The sequence below is a fragment of the Pleurodeles waltl genome, chromosome 7 (assembly GCF_031143425.1).
Source record: "Pleurodeles waltl isolate 20211129_DDA chromosome 7, aPleWal1.hap1.20221129, whole genome shotgun sequence".
Classification (NCBI taxonomy): domain Eukaryota; kingdom Metazoa; phylum Chordata; class Amphibia; order Caudata; family Salamandridae; genus Pleurodeles; species Pleurodeles waltl.
The window spans coordinates 1,524,668,540-1,524,685,924 of record NC_090446.1 but is presented as its reverse complement, the minus strand read 5'-3'; the positions used below and the strand labels follow the sequence as shown (position 1 = coordinate 1,524,685,924).

The 17,385-nt window shown below is 45.3% G+C and overlaps 1 protein-coding gene across 9 annotated transcripts in view; it reads right to left on the bottom strand.

Moving 5' to 3' along the window:
* Positions 1-442: 442 nt before the first annotated feature.
* Positions 443-17,385, bottom strand: part of ARHGEF1 (Rho guanine nucleotide exchange factor 1) — a 579,253-nt gene continuing 562,310 nt past the window's right edge. For all 9 annotated transcript variants that reach the window (XM_069201362.1, XM_069201364.1, XM_069201365.1 and 6 more), the window contains one exon: positions 443-2,485. The gene's annotated coding sequence lies outside the window, so the exon portion shown is untranslated. The remainder of the gene's footprint in view (positions 2,486-17,385) is intronic.

The window sequence follows — 17,385 nt, the reverse complement described above, 5'->3', positions numbered from 1 at the left end:
GCTTCAGACATTTGATTCTGAAGTTAGAACAATGTCCTTATCGTGAGAGTAGCTTCCAAAAAAAAACAAAGAACAATGTTCTATGGATTGGTGGCTCATGGGAAGCGAGTATGAAGGGAGTGGCGAGGAATGTGGTTTTGTTTCTTCATTTCTACTATGTTGACATACAATAGGAATATTCTTATAAATGGTTTGTAAAAGCAAGCTGATGCTAGGAAGCTATTTCATGGAGATTCTTACAACAAATAGTAAAGGTAGAAATGCAAAACGGTTCTAAAACTCAGAAGTTTGACTTGATGGAGTGAGTTGAAAGAAAGTTGTCCCTAGGCGCTTGTATCACTCTGTAGTCGTTCGTCGAAGTACACCATTACTGATAATGAACCAGGATCAACAGGTTCATGTACCCTCTTGAAGTCTGTTAAGAAATCACACCAGGCCCAAGTCAGAATACAGCTGGCTTTTATTGTGGAAGCACCTACACCCACTCTGTCACTCCTCCCCAAATGTCACCCCGCAGGATCTCAATGCTCCACAAGCATAACACAAGACTGTCTTGAGGGTGAGGAAAGAAGGGGAGAGTTCCCAACCACCACAAAGAATATATCATAGCACCCCAAACAATGCAGACATCAGAGAGAAAGCAAGAACATTGCAAAGAAGAAACAGAATCAAAACAATTCAGCAATTATCTATACAACTGACCTCTCAGACAATAAAACAAACTGGAAAAGAAACAATGACATGCCTACCTGACATCAATATTACAGCTGTAAATTCCTTTTCTATGGGGTAGGGGAACGGGCTAAGTTTCTCTTTTTGGTCCCACAGATGTACAAGAATAATAAAAAAAAAAACATTATACCAGAAAAGCTGTTTTTCTTTTAAGCTCTCCCATTTTCTTGAGGCAACTGAAAATGGAGTTTTAACACTAGATTGCTGGCGAGTGTGCAATACGTTATTGTGTAATAGACACATTTTAAACATACATTTTGGCAGGGAATAACGTGGCAACACTTGGCAGAACAGGCAATGAAGAAAATGAAAAAGGCGGAGTTTTCTACAACTGGCCACCAACCTCTTTGACCTTTCAGCACTGTTCTGAAGACAGTGACTTCAGAAACAGGGGTGGAGAGGACTGAGCAAAAGACAGGGTGAAAGAGGAAACAGATGTTTTAATTGTAGCAATCATGGCTGCAGGATATGGAATCCCCACACCACCTTTAAGCCTGGCAGGGGCTCTCTCCTGAGCGGAACTACTTGACCAAAAAGCCTGGCATTACAGGGCACTGACAACCAAAAAAATACTGAAAGTAAGGGTTGGGGGGGGCAAGGAAGAACGGAGCTGAGAAAGAATATCCCATCCCAACAAGCGACAAAGGTAAAATCCTAAACACTAAAATATATATTATATATAAAAACACCATCTGTGCAGGCGAACAGCTCACGCTCCTATACAGCTACGTTCCGTTTTATTCAAATATATAAAAAATATCCTGGAATACATATATAAAAAATTTCAAACAATTAAAAAGCGAAGAGGCACTTTGGTGAGGTCTGTGTGCACTACTGAGGAGCGAACTCGCAGTTGAAGGTAGGTCGAGCTCGTGCGGCACCACAACTGCGCAGACTGTGATCGTCTCAGAGTTTGCCAGCCCATGATCCTTGGGGAGGACGTCCTGTCTTTGGCCACTTCAGAAAAAGATTTTCAATTGAGGGAGTCAATCAATAGTCTTGTAACAAGCCATGAGAGGGAGTGGCTGCCAAACTCACAATTTGGCTGGCTAGATTTGAGGCCACACTGCTCTCCTCATCCACTGTGATTTATGGAAACATATTTCTGATTAATAGTATTTACTTGGAGCCCTGTTTTTAAACAGGCCACATGATGATGGATTTCTACTGAAAAGTACATTGCAATGAGGGAGTGAGCATGGGGTTGTACAGAAGTACACCCTGGAATCTCTCAGCAGATGTTTCATTCTGTTGGGAAAGCACAGATATCCGAGCACAGGATCAGGAGTTCCCATTTTGTTAGAAACACTTCCTCTGGCACTGTCCAAGCACAGCTGATGTTCTGTCCCTTCCAGGAGGCCATTTCTCTAAACCAGAAGCTGTGCTGAAGTGGTGACGGTTAATCACTGCCCCTTCCTCAGGAAGCTCCTCCCACACGGCTTACACCCGAAGGGTTACTTCCACACCCCCCTCAGCGCCGCACAGTCCCGCACACTGCTGATTGCTTCTGTTCCCTATGGCACGCTCGTCTTGACCATGACACGATTGTGTGCACACGCCTGGGCAATACCTATGTACAAGTGTCCTACTTTGGCAGCGTAACAGTTTGAAGGAAAGGAAGAGAGAACTGGAGCCTCAGATGAGATCCCAGTGGAAGGGGGTCTCCAGTCCCAGTCACTCTGCTGGATTATCCAGGGCAGCAAGCGAGCGGTCAGGAGGCCCTGCAACCCCCTCTTTTTACATCAAGAACAACCTGCAAGGATGAAAAGAAAAACACAAATATATGAGTGAAAGAACGTGGAATAATTACACATAGGAAGGATATTCTATAGAAACCACTGATATGTTTATTTTAGTAAGAGGAGGTTTCAGTGGCAGCAACCCTGTGCCACCCTGCAGGCCAGGCACCACAGCACCAAACCCTCAGGGATGCAACATCAACAACTTTGTCACCACATACACTGGAACATTCATTACGCAGTGAACATTACTCTGTATTAAAGTCACAACACATCTCTTTTTTTCACATAAACCAAGGAGAAGGGTAAATTCTAAACAACCAGCACAAGGACCAAAACAGACATGGGGAAAAGACACACACAGAACCGGAAAGGAGAAAAAAATGAACCAAGTGATCTTAAGCTATACAGATTCAACAATTAACAAATAATGTCAAAATGGAATTAGCAACGAATCCCATACAGCAGTGGGGTTATTTACCCACTCACGAAATCTTGCATCCTGTTGGTCTATGAATCCTTAACCGTCCGACCCGTCCAAGCTCTGGTATTTGCATTTTTGGTGAATGAACAAATGGAGCAGGTCCACTTATACTCTGTACTTCACAACTGGAAATCTGCCTCTAATCATCTCAAAAAGGGATTTATCCGTGACGTGGTTTTCTGGGCTACAATGTAACCACAACAAATAAGTTACTTACCTTTGGTAACTAACTTTATGGTAGAGACTATCTAGTCGGAGCTTCCTTAACTTTTCAATATTCCTCAGGCATCAGACTGGGGAACTCCAGGGCCCATAAGACATTAACCTCAAATTTCATAACATGGAATGTGCAGGAATCAGAAACAAAATAGACAATGTTGATTGGGGGCTGTATATAGATAAATGTAGTATATGCTTGTTCCAAGAAACCTGGACTATTTCAAATATATACAGACAGGGGTTGAGCTCCTTTTGTGGGGAAGCTAGGCGGTCCCCTGCGGGTAGAGCAGCAGGAGGGCTTGTTACTTGGTTAAGAATATCGGAGGTGGGTAAAGTTAGAGAACTCCATGTGGAGTTGCCGGATATATTCGCCCCGTCTATTCAGGCAAAGCAAGATTTACCTTTACTCTGTATCAATGTATATAATAGACCTGGCCACCAAAACCAAATGTCAAACAATTCAGATCTTGAATGCTTTTTTGTTAGACTATTGCATGACCCAGTGTATTATCATAGCTGGTGGTTTTAATGTAATGCTGGAGCCTAATTTTGTGTTTTCAGAAGTTACCCAGATAGAGGATAGGGTATGGAATATTCCCCCATACACATCCCAGAGAAAACAACTAAAATCTAATGTTAGGGCTCCTCAAATCATTGATCTTATGTTAACCTATGGTCTTTGCCCAGGGAATGGTCGTTTTCCATCTGTTGCTCCTGCGAAACCTACGTATTTTAGAGGGTCTTACAGTAGAATCCTTGACCTCGCACTTATTGACGTGAGGCTATGGCATATCGTTAAAGATCTAAATGTGGGTGACCAATACAATAGCGACCACGCCCCTCTTATGATAACCTATGATAGTCAATTTTTTTTTTTTAGAAAAAGCTGCACAACCACATCATGATGCTTTTTGTCCCCTAGAGGTTTCTTCTAACAAACGTACCTTGAAATGGGATTCATTTAGAAACTCAGCTAAACTATGGGGGAAATTTTGCAAATTAATCCTTAGTTACCAACTGTCTGTTACTTTTTCCCGGTGTTCCCCGACTGAGGTATTGGACTTGCATGGGGACTTATTTGTGGCTGTAAGAGAGTTATTCACAAGATCTAGTGGTGGAAACAAACGTCTGGGCAAAGAATTGCACTTAGGGTGGTTTGGCAAGATTTGTAAAGAGGCCAAGAGTAATCTCCTATGAGCAATAAAATCAAAAGATAGAACTGAGATAATTCACGCTAGGCACGAATATGCATCCGCTACTAAGACCAGTAAACACCAATGGGAAGAAACATCGTTGCAGGAGCTACTCCTGGCGGCCAGGGATAAAGATTCCCATCTTTTATGGACCCTGGTTGCCAGATATAGGTGCAGTGAAAATCCAAGGCCTGGCTGTCACATTTCTTCTGAGGATTGGACTGCCCACTTCACAGAGTTGTACAGTTATGAGCCTGCCTTTCCGTGTGTCTTTGAGAATGACCCTATTGAGGAACTGCCACCTATACCCAGTCTTGTCCCCTTTTCCCTTAAGGAAACTGAGATGGCCCTTAGGGCCCAAAAATCAGGTAAAGCCCCTGGACTGGATGGCATTCCTGCGGACCTGTTCAAATCCGATCTTGCTTATTGGGGTCCCTATGTTAATAGGGTGTCCAATGCTGTTTTAGCAAGTGGTTCTTACCCCAAAACCTGGAAAGGAGCAATCATTGTTCCCATTTTAAAAAAAGGCCAAAGGGGGTTACCGGGGAATTACGGACCTATTAGTTTGCTGGACAATTTACAAAAATTATTCTGTCATCAGATATTGTGCAGACTAAAGGAGTGGATGGATGCCAATCAAGTACTGAGCCATTTGCAGGCTGGTTTTAGACCGAAGATTAGTCCGGTTGACCAGGCCTTCCGCTTCCTCACAATGAAAGGGAAGGTGGTGGACTTGGTGCTAGGACATTGTTTGTTGCATTTGTAGATGTTAGGTCTGCCTTTGATTTGGTCCCACGCAGGAAACTTTGGGGAGTTTTGAACAAAGCTGGAGTGCCGGGCCCCTTGTTAAATTTAATTAAAGAGTTGCATTCAGGGAGCTATGCCAGAATTAGATGGGGGCCACAAGGGGAGTCAACAGACGAGATTTCAGTACGTAGAGGAGTCAGACAGGGATGTGTATTGGCTCCTACACTTTTTCTACTGTTTATTAATGTCTGCATCCCCCTATTTAATGGACTGTGACAGCGATGCACCCAAGATAGAGGGAGCAAGGGTGCCGTGTCTGCTGTTTGCAGATGATACCCTGTTATTATGCCAAACTGCTTCTGGCCCTAATCAAGTTGCTTGAAAACTTCACGTGCTTTTGCAGAGATCACGGTTTGGAAATAAATACCTCCAAAACCAAATATATGGTCTTTGGTGATCTTAAACAAAAAGTTAGAAAGAAGATATATCTGGAGAGGGAGGCCTTAGTGTAGGAAGTTGGCTCTGTATATACTACTTCAAAGTAAGAAATAGTGTGCACAGAGTCCAAGGGTTCCCCTTAGAGGTAAGATAGTGGCAAAAAGAGATCATTCTAATGCTCTATTTTGTGGTAGTGCGATCGAGCAGTAGGCTTATCAGAGGGTAGTGTTCAGTATTTGTTGTACATACACACACAGGCAATAAATGAGGAACACACACTCAAAGACTTACTCCAGGCCAATAGGTTTTTATATAGAAAAATATATTTTCTTAGTTTATTTTAGGAACCACAGGTTCAAGATTTACAAGTAATACTTCAAATGAAAGGTATTTCACTCAGGTATTCTAGGAACTTTGAATAATCACAATAGCATGTGCAGTTTTGTCAAAAATGGCAATTAGCTATTTTAAAAGTGGACACTGTGCAAAAATCAACAGTTCCTGGGGGAGGTATGTAATTGTTAAGTTCACAGGTAAGTAAAACACTTAAAGGGTTCAAAGTTGGGTCCAAGGTAGTCCACGTTGGGGGTTCAGGGCAACCCCAAAGTTACCACACCAGCAGCTCAGGGCCAGTCAGGTGCAGAGATAAAAAGGGGTGCCCAAAACACATAGGCTTCAATGGAAACAGGGGTGCCCCAGTTCCAGTCTGCCAGCAGGTAAGAACCCGTGTCTTCGGAGGGCAGACCAGGGGGGTTTTGTAGGGCACTGGGGGGGGACACAAGTAGCACAGAAAGTACACCCTCAGCGGCACAGGGGCGGCCGGGTGCAGAGTGCAAACTGAAAAGATGCTCCAACGTGGTTTTCAATGTTGCCAAAGTATAAGTTTATTTAAGCTTCAATATTACAACCAACCCTGGCAGCTACCTAGTCTCAACTGACTGTAGGCTGCCTCAACATTCTAGCTTCTTCTCCACATCACTAGGCAACAATACATTCCAATATCCAACACATCTCCCCCCTTATCCTACAAACAAAAATAAAAAAAATAAAAAAAATCATAGCTACAATACTTTTACATAAATAAATTCTATCCTAATTCAATAACAGCATACTATGCACTACATGACAACCTGCAAACCTGATTTATAACGAAATTAACTTCACCTTATCTAATATATATAAAATCCATAAAATTCCTACGTCACGTAATCCTTTAAATACACAGGTCTCTTCACCAATCTCCTTCTCCTACACACCTCATTGTTCACCTCGGTCCACTTATTATCATCCCTCATACTCTTCCACTTTCGCAACTCTGCTTCATTACACTTCGTTATTTCGCTCATATTCCATCTCTTGCCATCCTCCATCTCCACACTATAACCTATTGACCATTTAGATTCACCTTTTTTTTTTATTCCACGCCTTAGTTCTTACCCAATCACCAATCTTCAACTTTTCCCAACTTCTTCCAACTCCCTTTATTTCTTCCGTCATACGCTTTTTGACCTACCCTTACTTGCTTCAACATTTCCTCCTCATTCACCTTCTCTCTTCCTGCTTTACCCATCCATCCAGGCACAGCCTTGGTACACGGCTTTCTACCCTTTAACAACATGAATGGGGTCTCCAACGTGAGGGAATGTGGAGTAGTGCGATAATTCCACAAAAGATTCTTTATTTCCTTTTTCCAGTTCAGACCATTCTGCACCGACAATTGTATATTTTCACTTATTACTCTGTTGAACCTCTCTACCAGTCCATTCTCCCTAGGATGGGCTATGGCAGTTCTAATGTGCTTTATTCCACATTTTTTCATATATTCGCCAAACTCCTCAGATGTAAACTGTGGACCATTGTCCGTCACCACCGCCTCAGGATGTCCTTCTCTCCTCCATACCTCTTCGCAAAACTCAATCACAGCACCTGACCTGACATCTCTCACTACACTTACTTCAGGCCATTTGGAATGATAATCTATCATTACTATGATAAAAACCTTGTCACCAGTGTCCAATAAAAAAGGACCACATATGTCCATCCCTACCTTCTGCCAAGGTTTATCTGGAAACGGGAATGGAATAACCGGTGTCTTCACCCCCACATGGGATTTATCACTGCATGCACACTCCACACAGTTCCTTACAAATCTTTCCACATCCCGGTCCATCCCTGGCCACCAAAAATCTTCTCTCACCTTCCTCTTCATCCCCGACATACCTCCATGACCCTCATGTAACACGTCCAACAACCACCTTCTTAATTTATAAGGAACAATCAACCTGTCACCACGCCTCAACAAACCATCTTGATTGGACAATTCCGACCATACACTCTTGAAATTTGTCACCTGACTCACACGCTCTCCCAATTTGGACCAATGCATTCCCACATATCTCTTCAGCAATTGTAATTCCTCATCTCCATCCACTGACTCACGCCAAAGTTCCTCACTAATTGCATCAGTTCCCACATCCTGGACACTCGCAACCATCCACTCTTCTTCCTCCTCATCGGCTTGATTCTCAATTGGCAGTCTAGATAGACAATCTGCATTAACGTTCTTTACCCCTGGTACATATCTTATAACAAAATCATACTCCTGTAAACAATACATCCACTTTGCTATTCTGGAAGATGCACGCTTTGCACCCTTTGTCGTGAACATATCGATTAACGGTTTATGGTCTGTTCGCAGTTCAAACTTCCTTCCCCACACATAGTTTTTAAAGTACTTGACACCCCACCAACAAGCAAGAGCTTCTTTCTCGATAGCAGAATATGTTGCTTCTGCCCCCTTCAATGTTCTAGAAGCAAACGCTATCACACGTTCCTTCCCTTTGCATGACTGCATTAGTACTGCTCCAAGGCCATGCATGCTCGCATCGGTAGACACAATGGTATAATCTTCTGCTACAAAAGGTTTTAGTTCCACCGCGTCGACAATGCATAGTTTTAAGGTAGAATACGCTTGCTGGCATTCCTTAGACCATTCAAATTTTTGATTCTTCTTCATTATAGCGTGCAACGGTTGGGCCACTTCAGCAAAATTCTTCACAAATTTTGCATAATATTCTGCTAGACCCAAAAACGATCTCAATTGGTCCTTATTCGAAGGAATAGGTGCTTTTTCAATTGCTTCCAGAAGGTTTATTTTCGGTTTTATACCTTTCCCAGATACTGTATGGCCCAAATATTCAACATTTTTGCGTTCAAATTTACATTTTTTCATTTCCACTGTCAGACCAGCCTTCTCCAATATGGAACATACCTTCCTCAATAACATATCATGTTCCCTCACATCTTTTGCCCATACCAATACATCATCCTGGAAATTTTTTACATTTTTTACCTCACCCAACAAACCTTGCATGATTCTTTGGAACACTGCCGAAGCAGATGCCAAACCAAAGGGCATACGTAGATACCTAAATGCTCCTTCCGGAGTTATAAAAGATGTTAGATGTTTTGAATCAGGGTGCAGCATGACCTGGTGGTACGCATTGGACAAATCAATGGTAGAAAACACCTCACCACCCTGAATACTTGCCAACAGCTCATTTATATTCGGTATCGGATGTCTATCTATCCAGATGTTATCATTTAAGTCCCTCAAATCCACACACATGCGAATTTTTCCATTAGGCTTACGTGCCAAAACCACTGGACTTAGCCATTCTGATGACTCTACTTCCTCTATCACCCCCATCTCCAACAATCTTCTCAGCTCACTTTTTAAGGCTTCTTTCAGCACTACTGGAACGCTCCTTACCTTGTGTACTTTAGGTACAGCTCCTTCCTTCAAAATGATTTTATGTTGGAATCCTTTCAAACACCCCAGTTTCTCGTTAAATAAATCCGGGAATTCTAATTTGCACTTAACTGACTTCATGTCTTCACCATCCACAACCAATACTTGTTCTTCCATATTAGGGTTCAGTATAATTTCTAAAGCTCGCTGTTCACTCCACCCTAATAAACATCTTCCACTCTCCACCACATAAATATCACTGAAGATTTTTTTTTCTTTAAACTCAATTTCACCTCTGAAACAACCCAAAACAGGTATTCTATTTCCTCCATATCCCATCAGATTTACTTTGGGTTTAAGTAACTGCACCTCACCTAATTTCACCCATGTTTCTTTATTAACCAAAGTATGCGGGGAACACTAATCCGCCCACATCCTCACTGGTCTTCCATTTAATTCCACCACACATTTTGGCGGTTTATAATCATCATTCCCTATCATCCACACATCACTAAATTCAGACACGTCTGAAGTACCTTTCGATATTATATCTTGTAGCATTAGTACCTCTACTTGTTCACAACACTCATCAACTTCCAAGGAACTTTCATCACATAAATAGTTCACCTTTTTCCCGTTCCCCACTTTCTTCTGTGTACAAGCTTTAGAAAAATGTCCTATTCTACTACAATTGAAACACTTACTGTTTTTAGCTGGGCAATTCATTGAGAATGCTAAATGTTTTACACTGCCACACCTGTAACATTTTTTTTCAACCCTCAACTTATCATTGCCACCCTTAATTTTATCCACTTCCCGGACAGGCATATCATTTTCATCCACACCATAATTTCCTCCTAATTCCTTGATATACTTAGAAGTAGCCTCAATGCGCCTTGCTGCTGCCAATGCTTCATCTAGTGATGGGTCCCTGAGCAACCACAATTTTTCTTGTATTTTTCTGTCCTTGGTACGGCATATCAATTGATCACGTATTATCTCTTCATGTAAATCTTTAAATTTACACGTGTTGGCTAACGATTGTAATGCACACACATACTGATTCATTTGGCGATTGGACTCTAGAAAAAAATTTATGTCGTTCCACAACAATACTAAATTTTCTACCATAGTGTTCTTCCAGAGCTGTCATAGTTCCTATATATATGTCATTGCTCTCATCTTCTTCATCAGAACCATCCCTATTAACTTCTAACTCCTCGTTACTGGGTAATGTTTTTAATACTTTCCTCCCTTCAACACCCAAATTGTGTTTGAGCAAAGCCAATTTTCTTTTTGCCGTGAAAATAGCCCCTCCTAACGCTTCCAGGTAAGTCTCAAATGCCTCACGCCAATCCTCCCAAGGCATATTCGGATCACCTGGCATACTCAAAAAGACTGGAGGCGGCACTATTGACTGCATGTTACTTGTCTCTGTGAATGGGAATTTATAGAATACTTATGTCTCCTTTTTTTTTTTCTTCAATAAATAATTTTTTCCTTACTGTTATAGTCCTGTAGACCTTAGGCAACATACAGCGTTCAAAATGGATATTGCCCAAACATCACTCACTTGTTCCTTCCTTGTCCCCACTCCGAAGCAACTCTGAATCAAAAAGAAAAACAAAAAAAAACGCTGGCGCGCAGATCGCGCAAATCTGTTCTTCAGACCGCATCTACCAAATCATTTCTTTTGGTAATGTGCGCGCGTGCGTGCTGACACTATAGCTCCGTGCTCAACACGATCCGTATACGTTGCCTGGGCGACGCACAACACCAGAAATCCGCGTGCCCGTACTGTGCCAGACGCCTTCCACGCGCCGGCACGCAGCACATCCGCGCGACCAAAACAGCCGTTGGTTTCCGCAGGAGAAAAAATATAGAATAAAAACTTTTCCAAACCGTAATTTTGCTCCTACAGATATGCCGACATATACTCCAGGTACGTTTCCCACGCCGGAATGCACTCGCTCTCTTCTTCGGTGCCCCGGTGCTTTTTCACTCTATTTTCCACACCGGAATGCACTAGTTCTCTTCTTCGGTGCCTCAGTGTTTCTCTGCACAACGTGTCCAAGCACTTCTCCGACACCTGAGCGTTACAGCGCACAGTTTACACTCCTTCCCGAATTGTAGCACAAGTTGGCAAATGAAACGCAGATGAGATACACTGAGTCTCTCCACCTCATTTTAACGACCTCATCACACCGCCAGGGTTGGTCCACCGTTCACACATGGATCCCATCCTCGTCGCCACTGAAAAGATGCTCCAACGTCGTTTTCAATGTTGCCAAAGTATAAGTTTATTTAAGCTTCAATATTACAACCAACCCTGGCAGCTACCTAGTCTCAACTGACTGTAGGCTGCCTCAACATTCTAGCTTCTTCTCCACATCACTAGGCAACAATACATTCCAATATCCAACACAAACAGGCGTCAGGTTTTGTGTAGAAAGCAATGGGGAGAACCGGGGGTCTCTTCAACGATGCAGGCAGGCACAGGGTGGACTCCTCGGGGTTAGCCACCACCTGGGCTAGGCAGAGGGTCGCCTGGGGGTCGCTCCTGCAGTGGAGTTTGGTTCCTTCAGGTCCTGGGGGCTGCGGGTGCAGTGTTGGTACCAGGCGTCGGGTTCCTTGTAACAGGCAGTCGCGGTCAGGGGGAGCATCTAGATTTCCTCTGCAGGCGTCGCTGTGGGGGCTCCGGGGGGTCAACTCTGGCTACTCATGGGCTCACAGTCGCCAGGGAGTCCTCCCTGTAGTGTTAGTTTTCCACAGGTCGAGCCGGGGGCGTCGGGTGCAGAGTGGAAAGTCTCACGCTTCCGGAGGGAAACGTGAAGTCTTTAAAGTTTCCTCTTTGTTGCAGAAAGTTGCAGTTTGTTGAGCAGGGCCGCTTTTCTCTGGAGCTTCTTGGTCCTTTGGATGCAGGGCTACAGAGGTCGCTGGTCCCTGTTGGATGCATCGCTGTTGCAGTTTTTGTTGAAGTAGGGAGACAGGCCGGTGGGGCTGGGGCCAAATCAGTTGTCGTCTCCGTCTTCACTGCAGGGCTTCAGGTCAGCAGTCCTTCTTCTTCTTTAGGTTGCAGGCATCTATCTTTCTCGGTTCTGGGAGCCCCTAAATACTGAATTTAGGGGTGTGTTTAGGTCTGGGAGGGCAGTAGCCAATGGCTACTGTCAAGGAGGGTGGCTACACCCTCTTTGTGCCTCCTCCCTGTGGGAAGGGGGGCACATCCCTAATCCTATTGGGTTGAATCCTCCATCCACAAGATGGAGGATTTCTAAAAGTAAGAGTCACCTCAGCTCAGGACACCTTAGGGGCTGTCCTGACTGGCCAGTGACTCCTCCTTGTTTTTCCTCATTATCTCCTCCAGCCTTGCCGCCAAAAGTGGGGGCAGTGGCCGGAGGGGCGGGCATCTCCACTAGCTGGGATGCCCTGTGGCGCTGTAACAAAGGGGGTGAGCCTTTGAGGCTCACCGCCAGGTGTTACAGTTCCTGCAGGGGGAGGTGAGAAGCACCTCCACCAAGTACAGGCTTTGTTCCTGGCCACAGAGTGACAAAGGCACTCTCCCCATGTGGCCAGCAACATGTCTGGTGTGTGGCAGGCTGGCAAAAACTAGTCAGCCCACACTGGAAGTCGGGTATGTTTTCAGGGGGCATCTCTAAGATGCCCTCTGGGTGTATTTTACAATAAATTGCAAACTGGCATCAGTGTGCATTTATTGCGCTGAGACGTTTGATACCAAACTTCCCAGTTTTCAGTGTAGCCATTATGGTGCTGTGGAGTACGTGTTTGACAAACTCCCAGACCATATACTCTTATGGCTACCCTGCACTTACAATGTCTAAGGTTTTGCTTAGACACTGTAGGGGCATAGTGCTCATGCACCTATGCCCTCACCTGTGGTATAGTGCACCCTGCCTTAGGGCTGTAATGCCTGCTAGAGGGGTGACTTACCTATGCCACAGGCAGTGTGAGGTTGGCATGGCACCCTGAGGGGAGTGCCATGTCGACTTAGTCTGTTTCTCCCCACCAGCACACACAAGCTGTGAAGCAGTGTGCATGTGCTGAGTGAGGGGTCTCTAGGGTGGCATAAGACATGCTGCAGCCCTTAGAGACCTTCCCTGGCATCAGTGCCCTTGGTACCAGGGGTACCAATTACAAGGGACTTACCTGGGTGCCAGGGTTGTGCCAATTGTGGAGACAAAGGTACAGTTTAGGGAAAGGACACTGGTGCTGGGGCCTGGTTAGCAGGGTCCCAAGCACACTTTCAAATCATAACTTAGCATCAGCAAAGGCTAAAAGTCAGGGGGTAACCATGCCAAGGAGGCATTTCCTCACACTTAGAGTATTTGATTTTGATTATCTGGGAATAAGGTTGGAGGACTCCCATAAATGGAAGGCCCACTTATCAAAGTCCGCCATAAGTTTAAAACAGAAATCTGGATGTATCTTGAGATATGTTGCCAAATCTCCTAGCTTTGCAATCACTCCTCCAATGGAAATATATAAAGTCCAAGTAAGGGGAGGATTATTATATGGTGCTGAGCTATGGGGCTATTGTAACCTAAATGACCTGGAGAATGTTGAAAATTAATTCCTGAAAATGTTACTAAAAATCCCGGCAAGCTCCCCGACTTTGCCCATTCTGCTGGATCTAAATCTTTACCCTATTTCACATATTGCTGCCCTAAGGCCACTGATACTGGATCAGGTTATGGTCCTTGGATATCCTTGGCCCATATAGAGGCGGGCTTAGTACTCTGATGAGTGCGCAAGCCCTAAAGAGGGTAAGGTGGTGCAATTATGTGAAAGAAACTTTTTTCGATCTTGGACTGAGTAGTCTCTCGTTGGATCCCGTACATCTTCCAAAAAATGCTCTGCAGCTTGTGAAAGATGCATATTGGCTGAGAGTACAAGTGAAAAAACTAGCAGAGGTATCATCAATGTAGAAACCAAGAGCTTTTTTGGGTGACCAAGCAATGGAGTCTCTCCTCCTCCTTAGAAGAGTGAGGCGAAGCATAGAACACTGGCAGGGTGATGGTTTGACCACGTGGAACTAAGTCACAACTTTCTGTAGAGAGAATGCCCTAGTTCGCAGAACCAGCTTATTGGGGAAGAAGGTCGTGTATGAGGGATGAATGCACAGAGCCAGAAGAAACAGCTGTGAGGAAGCTGGAATGGAGTGCTCATCAAATAAGTAAGGACGAGACTGAGGTCCCATTAGGAGATCACAAAGGAGAAGATTGAGGTCTCACTGGGACATCACAAAGGGAAAAGGAGGAAACATTTGTTGCAACCCTTTCAAAAACCTCATCACAACTGATGATTTAAACAAGGAAAGTTGATGAGGCAAGCACAGAAAGGCCAAAAGACCTGAAAGATACACTTTCACCATGCCCAAATCAAAGGCCTTGCTGGGCAAGGGACAGAACAAACAGGACATCAGGCAATTGGGCCTGAAGAGGCTCCGTTTGGCATGCACCACATCAAACCACAAACATGTCCCAGCAACAAGTGCATACAGTCTACGAGGGATGCCAGTCTGCCAAGATCACAAACTACTTCTGGTGCCACTCAATCCCCATAAATAAAACTGGACACTGAAGGCTCACCCACGGCAAAACGCATCTCCATGCAAGAGAGACCTTGGAAACGTCAACGTGCAGAAGGCCTGATGTTGCACGTTCTCTGCAGTGGAGAACAGATCAAGCCAAGCTTTTCTACATTAGCAGAAGAGACCCGATGCTACCTTCGGGTGTAACCTCTCGTGACCCACTTATCACCGAAAGCGGAGTTTGTCCACCCTGACTTTCAATAAACCTGCTAGGTGGTTCACCACTAGGAAGATCCCTTGGTGGTTCAGCCATTTCCAAGGAAACAAGGCCTCCTGGCACAGGGCCTGTGACCCAACCCCATCCTGTTTGTTGTATTACCACATGGTGGTGGTGTCAGTGAGCATCTGTACCAGTCTCCCCTTAATGGACAGCACAAAGGTTTTCAGCACCCAGCGATGGCTCTCAGTTCTAGAAGAATGATATGGAGTCCGAACTCTGCCAAAGACCTCTGATCTCCCAGGTGGCCGCACTGGCCCAGATGTGATGCATCTATTACCACTGTCAGCTCTGGGTGGGAAAGGGAGATGGGTCTGCCACTGACCCAATCATGGTCCAGTAACCACCAATGAAGATCTTTCGGATTCTCACCTGAAATCTGAGCTTGGTATGGGGGTTCACCTTGATGTTGGGTCCACTGGGACTTCAGATCTCACTGCAGATTCCGCATATGCCTCCTGGTGCGTTTGACCAGCAGGATGTAGGAGGCAATCAGTCGCAGCAGCCTCAGAGTCAGCCTCACTGAAATCCAGGACAGAGGCAAAAGATCAAAGCCTGAATGTTAGTACTCTCTTTCCCAGGGAAAAGGAATGAAACCGGACCATGTCCAGAACGGCTCTGGTGAAGGGGAGCATCTGAGGAGTCACAAGTGACTACCTCACATTGATAGTGTACCCCCAAACGATGATAGGTTTGTGTAGTCTGGAGGTGGTTGACAACTGCCTGGGGCCAGCCCGCCTTCAACAGCTAGTCATCAAGGTAGGGAAAGACTGCCAACCCTGACCTTCGAAGGTGTGCTTCCACCACCGCTATACTTTTGTGAACACCCAAGGGGCACTAGTGCGAACAGTGAACTGAAAGCGTTCCTGCGCCATCCCAAAGTGAAGGTAGTGCTGATGGGCGGGCAGAACGGTTATGTGGAAATAGGAGTCCTGCAGGTACAATGCTAGCATCCAAGTCTCCGGGGTCGAGGACAGAAAAGACCAGGGAAAGCACTTTAAATTTCTCCTTCCAGGGGAAGGCACTGAGAGGGTGCAGATCTAGATGAGGCCGAAGTCCTGCATCTTTCTTGGATACCAGAAAGTAGCAGGAGTAACAACCAGCCATAATTCTGGCACAGGCACTCTCTCAACACTCCATTTTGCCAAAAGGGCTTGCACTTCCTGCTGCAAAATGGAGAGATGGTCCTCTGTCAGTTGCTGGGTAGATGGCAGAAGGTGCGGCGGGGACAAAAGGAAGGGTAAGATATAACTTTTGCAGGCAATCTGCAGCACCTACTGGTCTGACGTAATCACTTGCAAACCCTGATAGAATTAGTTGATACTGCCTCCTACATGGTGGCTGTAACCCTGTAAGGGTGCACTAAAGAGGCTTGGATGGAGCACTGGACGGCACTCCGATGGTAGGCACCTCGGCCACTCCAGCAAAACTGCTTGGTTCACATTGGGGCGGGACAGGCTGGCAGTAGAGGTGCCTCGCGTAAAGTCACAAAAGGAATTGTAGCAGCTGCAGAGGCTCGGAAGACAGGTCCAGAGAGCGAGGGGTTGCCCTACTCACCTTGAAACGTTCAAGGGCAGAGTCAGCCTTGTTCCTGAACAGACAAGTACCATCAAATGACTGCTGATCAAGGAGGAGTGGATGTCGCCCGAGAACTCAGTCAATAGCAGCCATACATGACGATGATTGGCAACGCTGGTGCTCTAACTCGTCCAGTGGAGTCCGTGGAGTCCAAGCCACAAAGATTTGCAAACTTGGCTGCATCACATCTATATTGGAACGCCTGCAAAAGGACCAGGCGAAGGTTACACCAGGGAGGCCCTGAGGCAAAAGGAATGAGTGCAATTCCCAAAAAAACATAAGCTGTTGATCAATCACAGGTCTAAACCTGGAGGCACCTGGACATCTAGCCTGCCACTTGCCTGTAGCTTCTAGCTCCATCTTGTTCCAGACTGATCCAATTTTCCCTCCAAGGTTTTCCCGACCGGGTTTCCCCACTCACCGTTCTTCCTGCCAACAAAAGCCCCACCCTCCCCATGACCTACTTAATGCAGTCTGCAATGTGACTGTGCCGATGGGGTGCCAAAGGCAAGCCAATTTGTGTCCGTCCGCACCTGGACCGTGCCTAGCGCCATGACCCCTGGCCCTGCCTCCTCCCGAAGAAACACCATTGCCGAGCTCTACACTCTCCACCCAGGATGCTACAACAAACACTGCCATCGCACAGACCAACGCTCCACGTTAGGATCTTTCACATGCA